The sequence below is a fragment of the Sapajus apella genome, unplaced genomic scaffold (genome assembly GCF_009761245.1).
Source record: "Sapajus apella isolate SASKATOON/1434 unplaced genomic scaffold, GSC_monkey_1.0 scaffold27, whole genome shotgun sequence".
Classification (NCBI taxonomy): Eukaryota; Metazoa; Chordata; class Mammalia; order Primates; family Cebidae; genus Sapajus; species Sapajus apella.
The window spans coordinates 3,377,450-3,395,969 of record NW_022436967.1 but is presented as its reverse complement, the minus strand read 5'-3'; positions in this window follow the sequence as shown (position 1 = coordinate 3,395,969).

The following is an 18,520-nucleotide window of genomic DNA, read 5'->3' as shown; positions in this document are numbered from 1 at the left end:
TATCCCAGAAATTAAAGTATAATAATAAAAAAATGAGATTGTTTTGACTCTTGTTAAGAATATTGTTCTCCCAATTGTCCAGTAGACAATAAAACCAGGTCATATTTAACACCTACTTATACTTGGCAGCTGTGTGTCTCTGTTCCTTAGTTTTCTCATTTTCTCACACAATTTTTGTGAGCTAAAAGTGACGTAGGTAATGTAGATAACTTAATGAACTATGAATATTGTCATTGAATAAACTCTGTAAATGTTAGTTCATAATGTGAAAATTGTAATTAAAGAGACTTTTTAAAAATCACAGACACAAACTTGGGCTCTGGTATGAGCTCCACATTTCCTACAACATGACCTTCTTCACCAAGGTACATAAACTACTTGTTTCCTGATTTTTCTTTTTTATTATTATTATCGGCAAAGCAGGGTAATAGAACCTGTCATCTGTCTCACAGTAATTTGAAGACAATCCTAGTGTAAGTTTTGTAATAGCTTAATTTTTCATATCTTAGTGCAACATAGAGGAACACAAAACCGCTTTCTGAAGTCACAAGGAGCAAAGATAATATGAAATTCTTTAAGGGTTTGATTAGAAGCACATATTGGAAAGCAAAGAAGGTAACATTTGTTTTTAATAGATTCTGTTCAATTGTGTCTTTTTGATGATTGATTTGTGCTTTCCTGTCATTTCCTTGCCTCTTTCTGTTATCATAATTCATTGAGTGAGTGGAATTATGTCTCTTGGCCTCATGGTATTTTTGATAAAAATTTTATTCAGTTTTATTAGTGCTTTCATTCCCTTATGCAATCCATATTTCAAGGAAAGGTTAGTGACAGAATCTTTGGTATAATCAATAATCTCATATTTCAATATAAAGAAATTGAAGTAGCATTTCATGTATGAGCTTTCTTTCAAATATTCACATTATTTTTATTTTAAAGTGGAACCAGTATTCCATCCAGAGTCTAAACTGACTACTTATCAGCTCTGTATTGAGTATGGGTTGTATTTACATTTATTTGTATTTCATTAATAAAGAAGCACAGTAGGTCTATGAAATTTGTGTTTTCTTACAGTTATTTTGTTAAATGTATATAATCAGCTTTGAAAATATTCTTGAGAAAATTAGCAAATCTTTTTCTTTAGAAATTTTTATTAAATATTTTATGTGTTGGATATAAGTAGAAACTTCAATGAAAAGCAAAAATCAGGTTATTTTCATTATCACTACTGCTACTATTTTTGAATGCATTTTTCTATTTTTAAGTCACAATACTTAAAAAATTATTTGAGACTTAGCTGTTCTGATTACACATACCTCATAGTTCTATTTCTTGCTTTTTTTTCTTAAAATTTGAGGATAAGGAAGCAGGCAATACTCACAACAGCCTTCAATAATATTAAATTCTACTAGCATCTGTGACACAAATACATTGTAAATAAATTTAATCTCTACTGTAGGTTTTACTTGATATTAGGTCCAGTTGACAACTAGAAGCCTGCCACAGAGAGCACATACACAGCACGTCAGTTTTCTTTATTCTTTGCTTTTGAACTGCAAGTTGTCAAGGGGTGCTCCTTAACGTTTTTCCTTGCAAACATTTGTTCTTTGCTTTAACCCACCACCTCTGTGGGCACCAACACTCAATGATTCACCAAAACTTGGGAAAATAATGATTTTATTTGTTTTTAATTAACATTTCTTAAATATATGTATATCTCATATTTATTGTAATGTTTGATAATTGAAGTGTCTTGGGTCTTACTTTAGAAATTTGCTCATGTTTTTGTGACCAGAAATATGTCACAGGAATTTAATTCTTGTTTATATCAGCCTGTAGTAAAATTGTTTTTCCTTATACATCATTTCACTTAAAGATGCAGTTTCCAAGAACCTATCATTAACATTAAGTGAAGACTTGCTGTATTTGTGTTTTTGCTTGTATGCTTTTGCATGTATAAGTGTGGTATAAAGGAAAACACAAGGCCTCATTAGAGTCCTAGAACTAGGTCCTCTGTTATTTTTCCATAATATTTTTCAGCAAATAACAAAATATTTCTTAGTTTTAAGTCAATCTAATTAATGTATTTAAACTAAATTCAAAGATAATTTGTTTTCCATTCTCAATTTTAAAGCTTTAAGTAAAATTAGTAACTTTCATTTTTTGACATGGCTTTCAACATGCCAAAAGTGATACTGAGAGATGGTATTAGAAGAGTAATGCTATATAAGGAAAATTTACTTGGGAAAATATACTGTAATGGAATATTTGTTTTTCTAAGAGAAAGAAGAGGCTCTGAAATTAGAACTGCAGAGTAATTCCATTTTCTTCTTTTTTTACAGCATAAACTAATTATGCTTTTATTAAACCTATCTTAGACAGTTGGTTTCTGTCCAGTTAATGAGTAGAAAAGAGATTTTCATTTTGAGTTAGAGCACTGATATTTTATACAACTCAATTGATTCTTCTAAGGATAAACTTATTTATAAAATAAAAGTGATTTTTTTTCTAACATTATATTTTAAGGGATTAATTCATTTAATTAATATTGGCTAATATGTTTCCCATATATTATAACACTATAATCAGATGAATAATATAGCATATATTTTCCATTAGTATATTTATTTATGAAACCATTAATAAATGACTGAGATGTAATGAAATAATTTGTTTGTCATTGTCTTTGGGTATTTTCTAGATCTAATGAATTTAGTGGTATGTATAAGTTTCTAAAATCTCTGTGTTTCCATTTCTCTGCCTACATAATGGGAGTAGAATTTACTTTTTACCTTCTATCATGAATTATGTATGATGAAACATTAAAAGGCATTAGGTAATTGTTGGCACATATTAAATATTGAACCATTGTTAATAACAATATTGGTTGTTAATGGTGCTGTTATACTGCTATCCCTTCTCTTTTTTCAACAAAAATGAGCTCTAGACTGGATATAACTGAATTTAATTCATTAAACTGAATTAGTTCAGCATTATGATTACAGTATGTCACAGTTTCTCTTGGTCTCTGTGTTTCCCTGTGATAAAATTGCCAAACATATCTTACTCAGAATATTGTGAGAAAGCGCTTAGCCTGATGACCTGAAATGCTGAAGCACAAACATAGAAACTCACACATGTCAGATGTTTATTTTTTATCTTTTAGGGATCTAGTGGTCCAAGATTAGAGGACAAATCTACTGTTTTTAAGGCTCTAGTATTCTAAGGTGGTTGAATGAGGGTTTGTTGGGGGCAGAAATTTTACACATACACCCACACACGGACAGCCTCACACACACAGTGTACAAAAATTGATGCATATTGTCTTAAGTATACTGTCACAAAGTTAGGAGTTATTTTCTACTGAGTAAAAATTCTCTAATTCTCCTGCTGCATCTTTCTTCGCATCATCTGATTCCTTGTAAGTGTGTGTATAACTCAAATTGCAGTTAATTGACTGCTAAGCACAGCTGCTGTGCTTAAGGAAAGACAGTTTGTTGTCATACATATCTACAAAGCTTGAATGAGATAAGAATTTAGTGCCCCACCTTATAACCTCCGCATTTCTTAATTAAAAACACATTTTCCTTTTTTGATTAGCCTTACTTCTGAGAGAGGTGGTTACTTAACTTCAACCATGCCTGACATTATCCTCTCTCCACAGGGTGCTGTGATACTCATCTGACTCAGATGAATTTCAGTTTTATTTAAATTTTTCAAAAATTTTTCAGTTTTATTTAAAAACTGAAAAATATTTCATTGCCAGGATGTACCACAGTACATCCATGATAAAAGAGAATATGTGTTCCGGAAAAAAAGCATCTCTTTTGTTCCATACAGAGCAAGTGAGAGGGCTGGGTCCAGGTTGATAGTTTTCACAGGTTGATAGTTCTATTTTGAAATCTCATAAAAACATTTTTTCTTTACTGTCTTTTTTGTCCATTTATCAGTAATAGTACATAAGTTTTGAAACTGTTATTGTTTGTAAAAATATTGTTTGATGTTTTAAACCAAAATAATTTACTGTTCTCTGATTATCACTTGCTTTATTTACATATTGTTATCTGATATGGTTAGGTTTTGTGTCCCCACCCAAATCTCATCTTGAATTGTAATTTCTAGGTGTTGAGAGAGACACCTGGTAGGAAGTGATTGGATCATGGAGGCAATTTCCCCAATCCTATTTTTGTGAGTGAGTGAGTTTTCATGAGATCTAATGGTTTTATAAGGTACATTTCTGTAAGACATGTCTGCTTTCCCTTCTGCAACGATTGTAGTTTTCCTCAGGCCTCACTGGCCATAGGGAACTGAGTCAGTTAGCCTCATTTGTGGCCTGCTGTGGTGACTCACACCTGTAATCCCAGCACTTTGGGAGGCTGAGGCTGGTGAATCATGAGGTCAGGAGTTTGAGACCAGCTTGACCAACATGGTGAAACCCCTTCTCTACTGAAACTAGAAAAGTTAGCTAGGTGTGGTGGCATGTGCCTATAATCCCAGCTACTCAGGAGGCTGAGACAGGAGAATCGCTTGAACCCAAGACATTGAGGTTACAGTCAGCTGAGATCACGCCACTGCACCCTAGCCTGCGCAACAGAGCAAGACTCCATCAAAAAGGAAAAATAAAAACTTCCTTTCTTTATAAATTACCCAGCCCCTGGTAATATCTTTATAGCAGTGTGTGAATGGATGCAGAATAATACATTATCCCAATTAATCCTATTGTTTGCCTAATTTTTTATACTTCATGTCATTTAAAATAAATTGTTAAAATCACAACACATGGTATTTATTTATTTTTTATTTTTTTGTGGGTATGTATTAGGTACATACATTTGTGGGGTACATGAGATGCTTTGATAGAGGCATGCAATGTGAAATAAGCACATCATGTCGAAAATGTATCCATCCCCTCAAACATTTATCCTTTGACTTGCAAAACAATTTAATTACACTTTTTTCATTTATTTAATTAATTTATTTTTTTTGAGACAGAGCCTTGCTCTGTCACCAGGCCCCAGGCTGGAGTGCAGTGGTGTGATCTTGGCTGACACAACCTCCGCCTCCAGGGTTCAAGCAATTTTCCTGCCTCAGCCTCCCCAGTAGCTAGGACTACAGGCATGCGCCACCACATCCAGCTAATCTTTTTTGTATATCAGTAGAGATGGGGTTTCACTATGTTGGCCAGGGTGGTCTCCATCTCTTGGCCTCGTGATCCGCCCACCTTGGCCTCCCAAAGTGTTGGGATTACAGGCGTGAGCCACTGCGCCAGCCTAATTACACTCTGAATTATTTTAAAATGTGGAATTAAGTTATTATTGAATATAGAATCAAATTGTATTATCAAATAGTAGGTCATATTCATTCTTTCTATTTTTTTTGGACTCAGTAACCATCCCCACCTTTTCCTCAAGTTCTCCACTATGCTTCCCAGCCTCGAATAACCCTCCTTCTACCCTCTATGTTCATTAGTTTATCTATTTATTCTTCCCATTTTGCAACACCTTTAACACCAAAACTGCTCATTTCTACAAAAACAATCTATATTTGAAAATATTAAAATACTTTACCTTTTCATTTCATATGTTGATAAGTAAACATAGATAATATTCCTTTTTTATTGTTTATTTATCCGTCTACTCTCTATGTCCATTAGTACAACTGTGTTACTTTAATGAAGGTGATTTTCTCTGGACATATTATTTAGTTTATTCCTTTTTTTTCTGTATTTGTTGTATGATTTTTGAGTTGAGGTTACAATGAGGCTTGCAAATACTATCTTATAACCCATTATTTTAACTTGTGAACAAATTAACACCATTTGCATAAACAAATATTGTTAAACATTAGTTTTCTTTAAAACTAATGAACGCTCTACACCTTAACTTAATTCCCTTGCTTTTTTTATTATTGTACTTTAAGTTCTAGGGTACATTTGCAGAACTTGCAGGTTTGCTACAAAGTTATACAAGTGCTTTGGTGGTTTGCTGCATCCATACCCCATCATCTACATTAGATATTTCTCCTAAAACTCTCCCTCCCCTATCCCCCCGTCCCGTTATCCCTTCCCTAAACTTCCACCTCAGTGTGTGATATTTCCCTCCCTGTGTCCAAGTGTTCTCATTGTTCAACATCCACTTATGAGTGAGAACATGCGCTCTTTGGTTTTTCGTTCTTGTGTCAGTTCACTGAGAATGATGGTTTCCAGCTTCTTGCATGTCCCTGCAAAAGAGAATGAGTTCATCCTTTTTACTGCTGCATAGTACTCCATGGTGTATATGTGTCACATTTTCATTATCCAGTCTCTTATTGATGGGCATTTGGGTTCCTTCCAAGTCTTTGCTATTGTGAGCAGTGCCCCAATAAACATACATCTTCATGTGTCTTTATAGTAGAATGATTCATAGTTCTTTGGGTATATAACCAGTAATGGGATTGCTGGGTCAAATGATATTTCTATTTCTAGATCCTTGAGGAATTGCCACACTATTTTCCACAGTGGTTGAATTAATTTACACTCCCACCAACAGTATAAAAGCATTCCTATTTCTCCACATACTCTCCAGCATCTATTGTCTCCTGATTTTTTAATGATGTCATTCTAAATGGCATGAGATGGTATCTCAATGTGGTTTTGATTTGAATTTCTCTAATGACCAGTGATGATGAGCATTTTTCCATGTTTGATGGCTACATAAATGTCTTCTTTTGAGAAGTATCTGTTCATATTCTTCACTCACTTTTGGATGGGGTTGTTTGTTTTTTTCTTGTAAATTTGCTTAAGTTCTTTGCAGATTCTGGATATTATCCTTTTGTCAGATGGGTAGATTGCAAATTATTTTTTCCCATTCTATTGGTTGCCGATTCACTGTTGATAGTTTCTTTCTCTGTGCAGATGCTCTTAGGTTTAATTAGATACTATTTGTCTATTTTGACTTTTGTTGCCATTGTTTGTGGTATTTTAGTCATGAAGTCCTTTCACATGCCTCTGTACTGAATAGTGTTGCTTTGGTTTTCTTATAGGGTTTTTATGGTGTTAGGTCTTATGTTTAAATGTTTAATCCATCTGGAGTTAATTTTTGTATAAGATGTAAGGAAGGGATCTAGTTTTAGCTTTCTGCAATGGCTAGCCAGTTTTCCCAACATCATTTACTAAACAGGGAATCCTTTCCCCATCATTTGTTTTTGTCAGGTTTGTCAAAGATCAGATGGTTGTAGATATGTGGCATATTTCTGAGGCCTCTGTTCTGTTCCATTGGTCTTCAGTCTGTTTTGGAATCAGTATCATGTTGTTTTGATTACTGTAGCCTTATAATATAGTTTGAAGTCAGGTAGTGTGATGCCTTCAGCTTTATTTTTTTGGCTGACGTCTGATGGGTACCCTTCTGGGTTGAAGTTACCAGAGGAAGGAACAGGCAGCAATCTTTGCTGTTCTGGAGCCCCTGCTAGCGATTCCCAGGCAAGCAGAGTTTGAAGTGGACCTCCAGCAAACTCCAGCAGACCTGCAGCAGAGGTACCTGACTCAGAAGGAAAAATAACAAACAGAAAGAAATAGTTTCAACATCAGGACATCCACTTAGTGACCCCATCCAAAGGTCACAAACTTCAAAGGCCAAAGGTAGATAAATCCATGAAGATGGGAAGAAACCAGCACAAAAAGGCTGAAATCTCCAAAAACCAGAATGCCTCTTCTCCTCCAAGGAATCACAGCTACTCACCAGCAAGGGAACAAACTGGATGGTGAATGAGTTTGTTGAGTTGACAGAAGCAGGCTTCAGAAGGTGGGTAATAACAAACTTCTCTGAGCTAAAGGAGCATGTTCTAACCCAATGCAAGGAAACTAAGAATCCTGAGAAAAGGTTAGATGAAACAGTAACTAGAATAACCAACATAGAGAAGAACATAAATGACGTGATGGAGCTGAAAATCACAGCACAAGAACTTTGTGAAGCATACACAAGTTTCAATAGCCAAATCCATCAAGCAGAAGAAAGGATGCCAGCAATTGAAGATCAACTCAATTAAATAAAGTGAGAAGGTAAGATTAGAGAAAATAGAGTGAAAAGAAATGAACAAAGCCTCCAAGAAATATGGGATTATGTAAAAACCAAATCTAAATTTGATTGGTGTACCTGAAAGTGAATTGGGGAGAATGAAACCAAGTTGGAAAATACTCTTCAGGATTTTATCCAGGAGGACATCCCCAACCTAGCAGGGCAGGCCAAGATTCAAATTCAGGAAATACAGAGAATTCCCTTGCTTTTTAACATTTTGTTGTTTCTATTTATCTTAATATATCAACTATGTCTTGAAAAATTGTTGTAGTTATTTTTGATTTGTTCACCATTTGATCTTTTCACTTAGGATAAGAGTAGTGTACATGACACAATTATAGTGTTATAATATTCTGTGGTTTTCTATATACTTACTATTATCAGTGACTTTTATATGTTCAGGTGATTATTTATTGCTCATTAATGTCCTTTTATTTCAGATTGAAGTACTCTCTTTAGCATTTCTTGTATAACAGTTGCGATATCAACGAAATCCTTTCATTTTTTTGTTTTTCTGGAAAAGTCTATTTCTTCTTCATGTTTGAAGGATATTTTTTGAAGGATATACTATTCTCAAATAAAAGTTTTTTCCCTTTAACACTTTAAATATGTCATTCCTCTCTCTACTGTCCTACAATGTTTCTACTGAATAGTCGGCTGCCGATGTATTGGAGCTCCAGTGTGTGTTGTGTGTTTCCTTTCTCTTGCTGCTTTTAGTATCCTTTCTCTATTTTAGACCTTTGGGAGTTTGATTACTAAATGCCTTGAGGTAATCCTCTTCCAGTTAAATATGCTTTGTGTTCTGTAATATTCTTGTACTTAGATATTGGTATCTTTCTCTAGATAAGTTGTAGATATTCAGAGAACTTTGGGAAGTTAACTGTTATTTTCCCTTTGAATAAATGTTGTACCCATTTCTCTTTCTCTATTTCCTCTTTAAGGCCAATAACTCTTAGATTTTCCCTTTTGATGCTATTTTCTACATTCTGTAAGCATGCTTTATTCTATTTTTATCCTTCTGTTTCCTCTGACTCTGTGTTTTCAAATATCCTGTCTTCATGGTCACTAATTCTGTCTTCTGCTTGATCCATTCTGCTATTAAAGTACTCCGATGCATTATTCAGTGTATCAATTGCATTTTTCAGCTCTAGAGTTTCTGCTTGATTCTTTTTAATTATTTCAATTTCTGTATTAAATTTAGTGATAGGATTCTGAATTCCTTCTCTCTACTATCTTGAATTTCTGTGAGTTTTCTCAATCCAGCTCTCTCGAATTCCCTTTCTCAAAGGTCACATATTTTTATTTGTTCAAGATTGGTCCCTGGTGGCTTACTTAGTTCATTTGGTGAGATCATGCTTTCCTGGATGGTGGTGGTGCTAGTAGATATTCTTTGGAGTCTTAGCATGGAAGTGTTAGGTATTTAATGTAGTCTTAACTGTCTGGACTTTTTTGTAACCAACTTTCTTGGAGAGGTTTTCTGGATATTTGAAAAGACTTGGGTGTTATGATTTAAGCTGTATCTACTTTAGGGAGCCCAGTAATGCTATGGTGTTTGCAGACTTGTAGAGGTACTACCTTGATGGTCTTGGATAAGACCTGGGAGAATGCTCGGAATTACACAGCAGACTTCTCTTTTACTTTCTCCCAAACATAGAGAATTTCTCTCTCTCTCTCTTTGTCTCTCTCTCTCTCTCTGTCTCTTCTGAGCCACCTAAAGCTGGGGCTAGGGTGACACAAACATCCTTGTGGCCACCACCACTATGTCTGTGCTGGGTCACACCTGAAGCCAATACGGCACTGGGTTTTATCCAAGTCCTGCTGTAACCACTCCCTGGTTACTGCCAAGGTTTGCTGAACGCTCTGGGACTCTACAATCAGAAAAAGAAAAGCCAGCCAGGCCTGTGTCTTTTCTTTAAGGATGGCAAGGTCCCCCAACCCCCAGGTAACCCCAGGTAAGTCCATAAGTGCTGTCTAGGAGTCAGGGACTAGTGTCAAAAACTTTAGAAGTCTACCTGGTGTTCTGTTTTATTTCGGTTCAGCTGGCATTCAACCAAAAGATGCAGTCCTTCCCACTTTTTCCTCCTCTTTCTAGAAGCAGAGGAGCCTCACTTTGTACCCGCTGCCACCTCAGCCTATGAGGAGTACTACCAGACTCCCACCAGTGTTTCCTTAAGCACCCAAATTCTTAAGTCAATTTGTTGTGAAGCCATCAGACCTGGGCTCATCCTTCAGGGCAGTGGGCTCCCTTCTGGCCCAGGGCAGGTCCAGAAATGCCATTCAAGAGTCATGTCCTAGAAATCACAGCCCCTAAGAGCTCACTTGGTGTTTTATCATTCTGTAATCCTATTGATGCCTAAGGTACAGGACAAAGTCCTCTGGTTTTTTCCTCTGGTTTTCTCAAGCATGTGTTTTACCCCTTAGCCATCATGGTTAGTAATGTGCTCAGTGTCACCTGAAGCCAGCAAATTTCATAAGCTCATCCAAGGCCCTTGATGTAATTCTTGGGTGTCGCTGGTGGTTATTCAGGGCCCAAGGGCTCTTCAGTTAGCAGGTGGTAAATGCTACCAGGGCTAAGTCCTTTCCTTCAAGGCAGTGGGTTTCCTTCTGGCCCAGGGTGTGGCTAGAGATGTCATCTTGTAGCTAGGGCCTCAAGATGCTGACAGGTGACCTATCCTGCTTTGGCTAAGCTGGTATTCAAGATGCAAGACAAAGTCTTCCCCACTCTTCCCTGTCCTCTCCTCAGGTGTAAGGAAGGGATCTCTTTTATAGACACAAGTTATGCAGCCTGGGGTTGGGGAAGGGATGGCCGCCCCAGTCAATGCCTTAGTATGTCCTGAGCCACCCCTCCCCTCCCCACCACTGTCAGCAATTCCACTGTCCCTGGGATTAGTTCAGCACTAGGACTTGCCTAAGGGTGGCAGTTCTTATGACCCAGATTGCCTTTCAAGTTTACTTGGAGACATAGAGTGCTGTAGCTCTCACTGGTGAGATACATTTTATTTTTTTTAAAAAGTGTCTCATAATCTTGTATGTTTTGAAGTGCTTACCCATATATATTGTCATAATATTTTCAGTTTAAATTTAATTATCGTGGATTGTTATAGGTATATACTTGTTTCTTTCTTTTTGATATCTTTGTTTCATTCAGACTCTGCTCAAGATTCTAGAAATCAGATTGTTATTTCTTTGAAGTCTCTAGTATAAGAATAGGTCCTACATTTAAGATAATCAGTGTTTACAGTCATTCCTCTTTACAATTCTTTTCCTTTACAATTATTTTCTTTCCTTTACAATTCTGTTCCTACATTTAAGATAATGAGTGTGTTTATAGTCAACCCTCTGTATAATTCTTTTCCTTGGGTATCTAAATGTTTTGGAAAACAATAACAGACTCTCTTTCTGTCTTGTTTAATAAAAATACACAATTAGATTCCTGCTTTCAGTTCAGCATAGCCAGTGCAACATAGAATTAGGGAAAGAAAAGTGAAATAATTTAATATTGTTTGCTTTCATCCTGGGGCCTATCTTTTTCTGAGGTTGTTCTGAAGGTATAATTTCAATCACAGTCTGTGTCGTTAGTGATCTTTTTACTATGGATTTCCCTTGTCTATATTGTCTGGTGAAATTATGAACATTTTAATAAAAATGTAGAAACAGGAGTATTGAGAACATCAAATTTGCTAACCTGATGGTATAATGACTAGATACACTCTTTTCCTTTTATCTTCTACATTACACGTAATTGATGCTAAACATTTTTTGATGAAATAAATCAGTAACAAAGTTATTTTCTTTCTCTAAAAACTTTAAACCCTTCCATTACCATGAGAGCAAAGGTTTACCTTAGATTTTAATATTAAGATTTTATTTAAGATTTAATCAGATATCTTTTGTTATATATAGAACGTTTTCATGAAGCAAATCTAAGAAGCATACTTCTAAGCCTCAGTACACTCATCTCAAATGAACAAAGATATCATACAAATATAAAAGACTGTGTATGAAAAAGGAAAATGTCAAAAATATACATTATAAAAGGGAGACAATTTTAAATTTCACTAGAATACTAATTCTTTGCCAATTTCATTCTTCAGTAAAACGATTTACAACTAATTTACTGTAGCACAATGCTTCATAATCAATATTTAATAGATTACTGTAGTAATACAGCATACGTTTTCCAAACAACTAAAGATGCATTATTTACAAGTAATTTGACAATGTATGTATATTTTAAAAACATTAAATTGAGAAATAAAACAGCAATTTACTTGCTTGCATGATTTTAATGACTGTAATTCCTGAATCTGAAAAAATTTTGTCTTTCATCTTATCTTTCAGATATGGCTTGGCCAAAAAGAAAACTTGCAACTACAGATTTTGAACAACTGGTAGTGCAGTATAGTGGATAGGGACACAGCCTACAGAGCAACGCTCCATGTGTGTGTTTTGACCCCTGTCTCTTCTTACCTGTGAGATTTTTGAGTTACTTTAACTCTCTGTGCCTCTGTTGCCTCATCATAGAATGGTTAACAGTACCCCCTTACACTGGGACAACCCTATGAAGATTAAATGTTCCAATATATGTAAAGTCCTTAAAACCATGCTACCTCTTACCTCGGACTCACATTTTTTTTTAACGGCCAACATAATCATGGGGTAATTGCATTTTACAATTGTTTCATGAGATATGGAATTTATTTAATTCACGTTGGTATAGCCAGTGCAAAGGCATCAAGGTATGTAGCCTAATCATTCTATTATAAAGACACATGCACATGTATGTTCATTGCGGCACTGTTTGCAATAGCAAAGACCTGGAACCAACCCAAATGCCCATCGATGATAGACTGGACAGGGAAAATGTGGCATGTATACACCATGGAATACTATGTAGCCATAAAAAACTATGAGTTTATGTCCTTTGTAAGGACGTGGATGAACCTGGAAACCATCATTCTCAGCAAACTGACACGAGAACAGAAAATCAAACACTGCATGTTCTCACTCATAGGCAGGTGTTGAGCAATGAGAACACGTGGACACAGGGAGGGGAGTATTACACACTGGGGTCTCTTGGTGGGGACTAGGAGAGGGACAGCAGGGGGGTAGGGAGTTGGGGAGGGATAACATGGGGAGAAATGCCAGATATAGGTGATGGGGATGGAGGCAGCAAACCACATTGCCATGTATGTACCTATGCAACAATCCTGCATGTTCTTCACTTGTACCCTAGAACCTAAAGTGCAATAAAATGAAATAAAATAAAATAAAATAAAATAAAATAAATTTCACATCTCAAGTCTTGTTTTCTGAGTTGATATAACTAAAAAAGAAAACTTAAATTATGCTTCGTTTTATATTTTTGCCAAAGAAACAGAAATGCTTTGTAATTCTGTGGTGAGCTGAACTCTGGGAGAAGAAATGGGAGATGGCTATGTAGAAAGGAAATCTCTATGTTTGAAATATCTAATTCCCAATTAATCTCCAGGCACAGCGTTTGAGTTCATGTAGAAACAGCATACTATGGCTATGTTGAAAAATGATTACACACTGGGGTCTGTTGGAGGGGCCCAAAGGAGGGACAGCAGAGGGGTGAGGAGGTCGGGGAGGAATAACATGGGGAGAAATGCCAGATGTGCGTGATGGGGGGATGGAGGCAGCAAACCACATTGCCATGTGTGTACCTATGCAACAATCTTGCATGATCTGCACATGTACCCCAGGACTTAAAGTACAATAAAAATAAATAAATAAATAAATAAATAAAAGAAAAATGATTACAGAATTAAACTATCAAGAATTTTAAATTCGATTTAAAATGTAGTCTCTGTCTTTTCCTGAAATCATGTATGTTATAGGAATTAAATCTGCCTCTAGAGAAGTTTATTTAGTTGGCTACTTTTTTGTTCTTGCTTGTTGCAGCTATTTAATGAAAGCTTCTGACCATTCCTCGTCTGGCCTGTAGGAAGAAGAATAGGAAACTGAACCAATTAATTCCTTCCCGGTGGATACTGTCACAAACTGATGGTGCAACTCTAGAATAAGTACTTATTGGACTTAAGGAGTATTTCAATTTGTCTCTCATAGACATGTTTCTGCTGCACAAGCTATTCCACACTGCTGGCATTATTGATCTATTGTTTTTTGATGGAGATAAATGCATCTCTATTTTTGCTATCCATTCATTAATTCGGCAATCCAGACATACCTCAGCTTCTATTATGATTTGTTCACATTGAGAAGTCTTTATTGAAGAGTTTCTAAAAAAATACTGCAATGAATATTTTTGTGTGTTATCACCTATATCTGTTACATGGAAAAAGCTCTGAATGAAAAGGTAGGTACCTCCTAAACTACACCCCTATCTTATTCATCTCTCATCATTTTGAGTATTATCCATGACTTAGACACCAATTCACTTTATCCTATAAGCCTCAATGTATATGCATTGAGCTTTCAAGTGATTGCTTTCAGAACCTTCCCTTTTGTGTTGAGTTTGTATCTTGACAGTGAGAAAGGAAAGATTTCACAGTACTGCTATCGCCAAAGAAATATCCAAATCTTCCCTTAACATATCCTCATTCTATTGTATTACAAAACGAATACAAGATTTTCAGGAAAATATGAGAAGTCATCATTTTCTGTCATTTCTGCAATATCCTTATGGCCACACAAGTCAGCCCTAATAATTGTGGTGGGAACTTCACAAGGTCCCTGAATATCAAGAAGCAGGAATCTCTGGGGGCTGTCTCAGCAGCTGCTAGTACAGTGTGCCCTCTGGCCACCAATGATTCCTGTGGCCCCCACATGCAAAATACATTCACCCTCCTCCTAGGCCATGAAATGTCTCATCTTATTAAAATTATAATCTTATTATCCAAATTAAGTTTTATGAGCAACTTCTCAAGTAGTTTCTCTCAATTTGAAGATCTGTGAGTTAAAGAAACAACTTATCTTTCCCCTTCTGTTTACATATACACAGCATAACATAGTGAGATGGTCCTAGGGTACTGCTAACAACATTCCTTTCCAAAGAAGTGTGGGTTTTGGGAAGAACACAGAAATCACTCTTTCTCAGTATTTTTGAAATTATGACAGGCAAATTGAAAATTTTCTTGTTTAAGACCCAGTCGTACACTTACTATGGACTGATTCTCCATGATTCTTGTTTCTGCCCTCTGGATTTATGAATTCTTTATTCAAAATACTTCAGCAAATCAAAGTGATTTTGATTTTACTCTCTTTGTCTCTTGTAGTCAAAACTGGCATAGTTTATGCAAATATAATTATCTTATAAATGTGTTCATTTATTTATATAGAACTCTTTTAAAAATTCATTTGTATATTTTTAAAATATATTATGAGAACAAAGCTTCTATTTTGTGTTTTACAAATATCTTCTGAATGGCTTGCTTTTGAAATCACACATATATATTAATTATATGTTTATTTATTTACATGTATACTCAATAATATATTTTATAATATTAATTATATGTACATATTACAGATGTAAAATACATTTATGAGTCATAATATATGTGTATTTTACTTACTTTACTTCAATTATTAATCATGAGTAATACTTTTTAAGTTCTATTTATGAAATTGCAATCAAAGGTCAAGTTGATATTTTCTTATATAATCTACAATTTTATTGTATTACATAATGCTTTTAGATCTAGTATCCCCCTGAAATATATTACAGGTCAGTGGTCTTTTTTCCACATATTCACTCCAACTCCATAAACACAGGACATACTCCTTGAAGATTTCTCTCTCTCACCAGGCAAGCATCAGCAGAGAAAGAGGTGGAAAGGTAGTCCTGAAGATTCTGCAGTTCAGCTTGCTTTCAGCAAGGGAGTGAGCTCCCAATACTTCTATTTTCTATGAATCACTCTTTTGAGGCCCCTCTCACCTGTCTGCCTGTGAGTAGCCTTTACAAGTATGTTTCCAAAAAAACTTACAAAGACTATGTCAGTGACTCTCAAGTTGCAACTCTCAACTCTTTCTTTATCCCCAGTCATTGTTGCATAAAGTTTGGGGAACACATCATCTCTTGGTGGTAGCAGTGGGTCCAGATCTTCATGGCAGAAGTCTGCTAATCCTCAATTACATGTTTTAAATCAGAATACTATCTGATGGCACATATTGAATTCTAACATATTATTTTTATGTTTATGTTGAAGAATAAACTAACAAGGAAGATATTTTCAGGAAAATAATACATTGAACTTTTGAAAAAAGTTATCTCAAATTGTAAAATAACCTGACATTACTTTCCAATAGAACGAATGATCTACTAAAGTGTAGAATCTGTGGTATAGAACTATTCTCCTAGGTGGGTGGGTAGATAGAAAGAAAAGAATAATTTCCACTAGTGTGACTCTTATTAATATTTCAGCCCCACACACTAAGTTGAAAATTTATTCTTTATTATGTAGAGTCTTCTATTCAAAATCATTCAATGAATCTTTCAGTTATTAATTGCACGTGGGATTTGTTTTTGTGCTATGATAACTCCTCTGGAAATGAAGTTGTAACACAGGCTATGTGAAAATTTACAAGGTGCTAATGAGCTTTCTTCAAACACCACAAATTATTTAAGTAACTTAATGCTGTTGTTATTTTTACAGTGTCAGAGGAGTTTTCACACTAATGTGAAGCAGCCACATAATTTATTTCTCTGTTTTCAAACTTCCAAGTATAAATTGAAAACATAAGCATAATGTCAAAGAGAATGGCATTAATTTATTTATTTCAAATGCTTGTATGTTAAAAAGTATTTTTATTCCAGGGAAATATAATACATGCTTATATGTGATTTTGATCTTTAACCATCTAAAATTTTTAGTATAATTTTGTGACAGGGACTGTGTAATAGAATGTTGATACATTTTAATAAAATATTTAATTTCTATTTATTTCAGTTAGATGCACCATATTAAAATTTGATCCAGGTATATGTTTACATTGAAATTTTTCAGTGATAATTGTGCTCATTCCATCACACTTGAAGGTCAATTTGATTCTTGTCTAATATGGAGATGTAAATACTGGAAAGCATAGTTATATACTCTTTTAAGAAACCTCGGGGTGGAAAGCTAAGTCTAATTTGCAGTGGCATGCAGGGCTAAGGATTCTAGAGAAAGACAGAAATTCCAAAGGATGAGTGAAAGTTGAGAGTTTTGAGCTCACATGGGTTTAGCGGTAGTTTTGGGCTCTTGAGGAGATTCACTTGCATGATTAACTGAGAAAACTGAAAGTGGTGGAGAGGTGGATAAGATTTTTAAGATCTCATCTAGTAAAGATGCCACCCAGTGGAAATTTTAAAGCTTAGACACACTTATTTTCTATTGTTTCATTTACCTGTGATCAACAGCAGTCCAAAAATATTAAATGAAAAGTTCCAGAAATAAACAATTCATAAGTTTTACATTGCACTTCACTCTAAGTACTGTGATGAAATCTCACACCATCTCATTCATCCTGGAAGGAATGAATGTCAGTCCTCCTTTCTCTATCATTGTCTCAGTGCATTTGCTACCTACCCATCAGTTACTCAGTTATCAGATCAGTGGACATGGTGTCACAGTGTTTATGTTCAAGTAATTCTTATTTTACTTAATAATGTCCTAAAAGTGAATGCATAGTGGTGCTGGCAATTCACATATACCAAAGAGAAGCCATAAAAGACTTCCTTTAAGTAAAATGGGTCATATACTGAGGTTGCTACGATATACAGTAAGAGCAAATCTTCTATTTGTGAAATTGTCAAGAAGGAGAAATGCGTTTGTGTTAGTTTTGCTGATTCACCTCAAATTGCTAATGTTATGGCCTAAGTGTATAATAAATTCCTAGTTAAGAAGAAAAAGGCATTAAACTTGTGAGTGGAAGATATGAAACGAAGCATATTTCTATTGACAACAATTAGGTTCCGTACTATCTGTGGATTCGGGCATCCACTGGGGTTCTTGAAACTTATCGCTATTGGATTAGGGAGGACTACTGTAAAAAAAATAATAATTAGTTTAACATTGATCTTTTCAATGACTTTCTGAAGTGATTTTCTACCTATGTGGCAATGTATTTAACCCTTCTGAGAACAAGACTTAAGATCGACCAGATTCAGAATTTAACCCCAGGTTCAATGCTTACTAACTGCAGAACCATGAAAAATTCACTCACAATCTCTAAAATTCAATTTCTTCTCCTTTGAGATGGGAATAATAATAATACATGTTTCATCTGGTGGTTTTCAAGGTTTAAATGAGCTAAGCAGGGTGCCTAACACAGATTTCGGTTTCACTAAATTTTAATAATTAGCTTATAACTTTTGCTAAATGATATGATGAATAACCTAAACCAGAATATAATATCATATGATATGATAATATCAATAACATAAACTAATAGAAATTGTTTATTGAGATTATAATATTTGCTTATATAATTATCTCAGTCCT